The sequence below is a fragment of the Felis catus genome, chromosome C2, assembly GCF_018350175.1.
Source record: "Felis catus isolate Fca126 chromosome C2, F.catus_Fca126_mat1.0, whole genome shotgun sequence".
NCBI lineage: Eukaryota > Metazoa > Chordata > Mammalia > Carnivora > Felidae > Felis > Felis catus.
This window is the reverse complement of record NC_058376.1, coordinates 10,375,985-10,383,672: the sequence shown is the minus strand read 5'-3', so window position 1 is coordinate 10,383,672 and position 7,688 is coordinate 10,375,985. Positions and strand designations below refer to the sequence as shown.

Genomic DNA, 7,688 nt, shown 5'->3' with positions numbered 1-7,688 from the left:
CAGAACTCGCTCTAACCAGTGGAGCAGGAACAAACTTGCTGGAAGGAGAGGCTTGGCAAGGTGCTTGGTCCCTTGAATGCTCCCCTGTTGGTGTACTGGAAGAGAGCCAGTGGTCCCAGTTGGGGCCATCCTGGATCAGCAGTTGCCAGCTGGCCATTGGACACTCGGGTGAGCACCAGCCTAACCCAGAAGAACCAACCAGCCGAACCCAGCCGTGACCAGAGCTGCCCGGCCTCCCCACGAAGTGTGAGTGGTGATCAATGGTGTTGTTTGAAGCCGTAGCATTTTGTGGTGGTTTGTGGCATCGCATTGCCATGGTGGTGGTCTTTGACGAGGAAGAGGTAAAGGCGAAGAAGGCACCAGCATTGAGCTTCAGGCTGAGGCAAAGAGGCAGGATCTGGTAGTTCCAATGTGAAAGAAAGTCAGAAGCTCAAGATGAGAATTCTTAGAAGGGGGCAGGAAGAGACAGCAGCCAGGGGGGAAGGGTGGCCAGGGGAATGGGAGAAAGAAAAAGGAAGCTTGAATGCCTGGGTGCCTTAGTCGGTTAAGGGTCCAGCTCTTGATTTCAGCTCGGGTGTGATTTCACAGTTCGTGAGTTCGAGCCCCACATGGGGCTCTGGGTTGACAGCACTGAGCCTGCTTAGGATCCTCTGTCTCTGTCTCTCTGTCTCTCTCTCTGCCCACTCCCCTGCTCAGGCTCTCTCTGTCTTTCTCAAAATAAATAAATAAACATTAAAAAAAGAAAAAGAAAACAGGAGTATGGTACAAGCCAAGGGACGACATCTCAAGGGATGAGAGAAAAACAGGGTTAGATGTTGAAAAGAGAGACGAGAAAAACAAAGACTATGGGAAAGTCAACAGATTTGACAAGAAAGAGCCACTTGAGATCTGTTCCTTCATGACGCTCCTCAGACTAAACAGAAGAGTGACATCCAGTTGTGCTGGGTTGCAGACGAGCAGCTCCGCTTTGCTTGAATAGGGACTTAATATGGAATGAATCATTGCGTGTGCGTGTTTGTCTGAATGGATCTAAGTTGGTTATGTGACCTTTCCCGTCTCGATTCAATTCAGAAAACATTGATAGAGCAGGCCACTGTGATAGAACGGGGAGAAACTACATCTCCAAAAGGAAGATTGGAGTATTTCTTGTTGTCACAGTGCACGACACAGCTAGATCTCGAGGGTATGTTTGAGACGGGCTGACGTGGGGCAAAAGGAGGTGACCAAAGAGAGGGACAGCCACCCTCCACGGCAGCCACGGGTATCGAGGCTTGCTGGGTTGCTGAAGGGGCTGCCCGTGCTACTGAGAGATAACAGATATTCCAGATCAGAGTGAGTGTGAAGACAGGACCATGGGGAAACTTCCAAAGAGATGTTCAAGGGCCCTGATCCTCAGTGGAGCCATAAAGGGTCAAGAGAGGACAATGGAGAGGAGGGTCTTAGGAGAGAGGGCTTCAAGTGTGGCTTCTCGACTTCTCTCCCCCATCCGAGTAACCAAGTCTGCCACTCTTGTCAAACCTGGAGAGAGGGACAAAGAGCATGTGTGACTCAGTCTGGGCCCTGACTCACCCCTGTGACTGTGAGTGGTCTCTTGTAAGGCAGGAGAGGAGCTGTAGTAGGAATCTCCAGCAACCCTTCCAAGGTGCCTCAAATATGGAACCCCAAGTAAGATGTTGGCTTGACGCTATTCTAAAAATATTTTTTTTCTTTTTTTTTTTTAATTTTTTTCAACGTTTATTTATTTTTTGGGGGACAGAGAGAGACAGAGCATGAACGGGGGAGGGGCAGAGAGAGAGGGAGACACAGAATCGGAAACAGGCTCCAGGCTCCGAGCCATCAGCCCAGAGCCTGATGCGGGGCTTGAACTCACGGACCGCGAGATCGTGACCTGGCTGAAGTCAGACGCTTAACCGACTGCGCCACCCAGGCTCCCCTAAAAATATTTTTTTAAGTTTATTTATTTATTTGAGAGAGAGAGAGAGAGAGAGCGCACGCACAAGTGGGGGAGGGGCAGAGAGAAGGAGAGACAGAATCCGAAGCAGGCTCCACACCATCAGTGCAAAGCCCTATGTGGGGCTGGAACTCATGAACTGTGAGATCATGACCTGAGCCGAAACCAAGAGTCGGACCCTCAACCGACTGCGCCACCCAGGTGCCCCGGCTTGGCTCTATCTTAAAAGAGATTCTGGGGGTTCCTGGGTGGCTCAGTCAATTAAGTAAGGGGCTCTTGATCTCAGCTCAGGTCATGATCTCACGATTCATAGGATCGAGCCCCTAGTTGGGTTCCGCACTGGCAGTGTGGAGCCTACTTTCGATTCTCTCTCTCTCAACCCCTCCCTTGCTTGTGCTCTCTCTGTCCCTCTCTCTGTCTCTCTTTCTCTCTCACTTTCTCAAAATAAATAAAGAAACTAAAAAAAATAAAAATGGAGTTAAAATTAAGGAATTCTGGGGGTGCCTGGGTGGCTCAGTCGGTTAAGCATCCGACTCTTAATTTCTGCTCACGTCATGATCTCGTGGTTCGTGAGATGGAGTCCCGTGTCAGGCTCTGTGCTGACAGTGCAGAGTCTGCTTGGGATTCTCTCTCTCCCCCTTTCTCTCTGCTCCTCCCTTGCTCACGCTCTCTCTCTCTCTCACACACACACAAAATAAATAAACATTAAAAAAAATAATAAAAGAGATTTTGCCCACAAGGTTGGACTGCCCAAGCAAGGAGATTTCAGCCTAAAGAGCTTATGGTGTAGACCATCGTGAGCAGGAATTGAGATGGCATTGGGGGCTAAGGTCCTAGAGAGGGACACTGCCCTGGGTGGGGAGTTGCGTCAGAAGGAGCCAGATAAGAGAGTCCACGAGAATGCACAGGAGAGAAACAACCCATGTTAAACAGCCACGAGGTCAGAGAGAGCCAGGATCGCTTAAAACAAAGGCTGCTAAGTGAGCTTCTAATCTCTCCCACGGTCTCCCTTTGCCCCCCCCCCCACCGCACCCCCAGCACAGCAGTGTGCAGGCCGAGTTAGCAAGGACTAAGGGTGGGTGTGGAAGCACTGTAGGCAGAAAGGAGTCCCATGAACCCACCCAGGTAGTCAGCCCAACAGGTTCCAACTGCAGTGATGGGCGTCCAATCAAGTTGGTAATTTAGATGATCTGAGACTCTTGTACTGTTTACGGTGAATGCAATTTTTCTTATCTAAGCGAGAAGAAAAGAATCACACATACTAAATAGGGTTTCAAAATGTGAGAACACCCAGCAGATGAGTGGATGAACAAAATGTGATCTGTCTTTACAATGGAATACTTTTCTGTCACGAAAAGGAGTGAAATTTCGATATATATCACAACACGGACGGACCTTGGACCCAGTAGGACAAGTGTTGCGTGTGGGGCTTATATGAGGTACCTAGAACAGGTAAATTCATAGAAAAGAAGGTAAAAAAGAGGTTCCCGGGGATTGGAGGGAGAGAGGAATGGGATGTCACTGTTTAAGAATACGGTGTCACTTTGCTCTGATTCTGTGTCTCCCTCTCTCTCTGTCCCTTCCCCACTCATGTTCTGTCTGTCTCTCTCTTTCAAAAATAAATAAACACGAAAAAAATTTTTAAAAAGGGGGGCGCCTGCGAGGCTGAGTCGGTTAAGCGTCCGACTTTGGCTCAGGTCATGATCTCACGGTTCATGGGTTCTAGCCCCACATCAGGCGGTGTGCTGACAGCTCAGAGCCAGAATCCTACTTCAGATTCTATGTCTCCCTCTCTCTCTTCCCCTCCCCGACCCATTCTGTTTCTCTCTCCTTCAAAAATAAGTAAACATTAAAAAACATTTAAAAAGGGGCGCCTCGGTGGCTCAGTCGGTTGAGCATCCAACTTCGACTCAGGTCATGATCTCACGGCTCGTGAGTTCGAGCCCCGCATCGGGCTCTGTGCTGACAGCTCAGGGCCTGGAGCCTGGTTTGGAATCTGTGTCTCCCTCTCTCTCTGCCCCTAACCCACTCACATTCTGTCTCTGTCTCTCTCAAAAATTAATAAACATTAAAAAAATTAAAAAAAAACATTAAGAAATGATGCAGTGTCAGTTTGGGATGATAAAAAGTTCTGGAGAAGGTTAGTGGTGATGGTTGTATGTTATGAAGGTAATTATTAATGCCACTGAATTGTACGCTTAAAAATGGTTAAAATGATAAATAGAATATGTATATTTTACTACAATAAAAAAATCAAGTGACTTGTGTAATTAAATCTATGAATTCTTTATGACCAAAGTAACCGTAACTTTATCAATGATGGGAACTCTTCTGTATATCGGTCCCCACAGCTCCGGATGAGGAGCAGTGGGATTTATTTATTTGTTATTTTTTTTATCCCCCTTAGCAATACTCTGTTGACCAATTTAAAACAGATACAGCCAGGATCTGGATGTTACTTATTGAGTCAGGGTAGACTACCTAATGGCTTGAGACTCAAAAAGGCTTGTTTGAGTCAATGTATGACACAGTTAATATAGTACTTATTACCTGATAAACATTTACTAAATCTCTACTATTTTTACGGTAATTGGAAGCAATCAAAAGATTTTCCCAGGAAACAGAGTCTTAAGAAACTTTCTGACTCTGATCGCACCTTATGTGGCGCTCTATTTGTTCAAGAAGAATCTAAAGTTGTATCTTAGTAAGTTAAGAAAAATGGAATTTAACATGATTTTTTTCCAGCATCTAAATTAGCTTGTATTACATTTCTCTGCAAAACTATCTAGACCCGCACAGTCAGATACACACACACACATACACACACACACGCACACACACACACACACACACAGTTGAATCCAGGCTATTGATTTCACTAAGCTCTGCCCTCACTTGGCACTGATGTGCAAGCAAGCTCAAACATATCACCTTTCTGTGTTCCCTGTTCTTGTAGTTAGTGGACCACACAAAGGGCAGACCCAGAGGAGATAACGGATTTAATGATAAATCAAATGATTCATTCTTTTTCCTTTAGCCTCTTAAGATGAAGGGATTAACTTGTTTGATGCCTGCACTGGAAATGTGCTGCTATGTGTCTTGAATCCTACAGAGTACCGGCCTTTTTCTCAGCTCTGCTCAAGTGTTCAACACCCTTCTAAGCTTCTAGCTCCCAGGTCAGTTAGATAAAACCATGGAGTCATGCCGATTAAAAGGTCTAATCCCTTTAGGATGGCATGCCTCCCAGAGTGCCCTTTACAGAGATGCCAAAGGAAATTCAAGGTAAGGTGCAGGTATGACTCCCGTGTTGGCAATTCCGCCTCCTGTGCTGTGTCAGGGACAGTGCCCTCCCTGGACTACCTAGGAACTAGTTATTAAGGCGATAAGAAGTGGGCGGTGAGTTCCTTTCGGCTCAGAACGCTCCAGCTACTAAAAACGACACATCTTTTAACTCCAAGGTTTTCATTGTTATTCACATCGCTTACCCAATGAGCAAATGAGCCTTAGCTCATTTTTCTTCTTTTAGCGTGAGCTGGAGACATTCGGAACAATTAGGTGATTTCACTGCACTTCAAGCCATCACCCGAATGGAGTGCTGTATTTTCAGTCTATCACTTCCTGTCGAGTTCAAGTTTATCTCTACCGAATATATATACGCTTCTGTCATGCCGCGGGGGTCGGGATGCCAGATTTAGCCAAAAAATAAATAAATAAATAAATAAAATAAATAAATAAATAAAATAAAATAAAAAAAGGAAGAAAGAAAGAAAAAAAAAGAATGCATTGTTAACTTTGAATTTTAAAGGTAAAAAATGAATTCAGTTCCTAGTAAATCTCAGATAGTACATAGGGGATTCTTAAAGAATTATTCACAGTTTAACTGAAATTCAGATTTAACTGGGTGTCCTGTATTTTCTCTGGCCGTCCTCACTGACAGTCCAGATGTAAGACGTGCATGTACATATATCACCCAAGAAGCCAGAGACTTTGGGGTCAATTTAAGTATACAGGAGAAAATAATATAGTACGTCCGTGCACTTCGATCACTGCAGGCTGGGATGGACTTGTTTTTGGTTTTGTTTTTCCCTTTATCTTGTACCCTTTCAGGAGCAGTTCTTTCATACCATGCCGGTGGTTTGTCCAACAGTAAGAAGCAATGGCGAAAAGGATCATTTACCTTTGCCTTTTTTTCCAAGCTGGATTCACCTGCTTTCCTGTCCAGGAGGACTCGCTGTGGTATTGTCCTCTCAAGCTTCTTTTCCAAAGGAGAACCCGGGCGTGCTAATTGCTGGGTGTCGGCGACACGAATGGAAGTGGACGACAGCTGGGTGCTGGGCCCGTTCTGCGGGGACAGGCTGGGGTTTCCATTGTATAGTCTGGCCTCCTTCCATCTGCACTGGCTTTTGTCTTGGGGCTCAAGCAATTGGCTAGAGCCGAAAACATAAACACCTCCATGCCCTTGCCCCTTATCATTTTCTTTTCATGTTGGTTGAGGAAATACACCTGAGAGACCAAAGGAACACAACGCACCCAGCAATTACCAGCCACCACGGGCAGGCGGCAAAGGCTCAAACAACAAAACCCCCGAGGTGGGCTGCTGCTGGCCCCTGGCTTTGCTCGGGGCTCCTGTCAGGGGCCAGGCTCTGGGACTGAGTCAAGGACTCCCTCCCCCTTCTGTCTTGGGACAGCTGGTTTCCTTGCTGCCAAAGATGGAGAACTCAGGAAGTTTCTGTCCTGATTTATTTTGCGCAAACAGCGGCCACAGGTCATGCCCGGTGCTGGGAAAGCTACTGAATAAACGGAAGGAGGCAGAACTTAACTAAATTTGTGTCATCCATGAAGCTGTTTTCTTTTTAAAGTTTGTTTGTTTGTTTATTTCTCCATCTCTGTGCCCAACGTGGGGCTTGAACTCACGACCCTAAGATCAAGAGTCGCACGCTCTACCGACTGAGCCAGCCAGGCGCCCCTAAACTGTGCATCTTTGACCCATGGATGCATCTATGTAATCCACACCCTTATCAAGATACAGTATATTTCCACCACTTCACGGAAGTCCTTAGAAAATTCACAGCCCACCCCACCCCCACGAGGAAACCGCTGTTCTCCGTTTTCTTTCACTGTAGTTTTGACTGTTCTAGAACTTCATAGAAATGGATCATACAGTACGTGTCTAGATTCTTTTGTTGAGTAGATCAGCTCTCCCCTCTTTATAGTTGCTGAGTTATTGTTCCGTGTGAACATACCTCAATTTGTTTAGTTCTCCTACTGATGGACATTTGGGTCATTTCCAGTTTTGAGCTACTATAAACAATTCTGCTACAAATACATTTGCATAAGTGTTTTATGGAATTTTTTTTTCTATGGAATGTATTTCTCGTGGATAACTTGATCAGAGTGACATTTCTGGGGGACAGGGTAGGTGAGTATCAAAAGGACTGACTACCTTGAATGTTTGCAAGGATGTGGAACACCCAGAACGGATGCATTGCTGGAGGAACATAAAATGGTACAAGCTTCGGGAAAAGTTTGGACTTTTCGTGTAATCACCTATGAAATACTTAGTGGCAAAATTGTGAAAAGAAAGAGTGTATCTTTTTTTTTTTTTTGACCCAGGGAAAGCTTTGGTGGAAAAATCCCAAAGGGGCATTAGAAAGAGAAGGTCAAGGGGCCTGGGTCGCTCATTCGGTCGAGCGTCTGACTCTGGGTTTCCGTTCAGATCGTGATCTCGGGGTCGTGA

At 45.9% G+C, this 7,688-nt stretch overlaps 1 non-coding gene across 1 annotated transcript; it reads right to left on the bottom strand.

Annotated features, from left to right (window-relative positions):
- Positions 1-6,840: 6,840 nt before the first annotated feature.
- Positions 6,841-6,913, bottom strand: TRNAK-CUU. The gene has a single exon. It is a non-coding gene; the product is annotated as a tRNA-Lys (tRNA).
- Between the last annotated feature and the right edge of the window lie 775 nt (positions 6,914-7,688).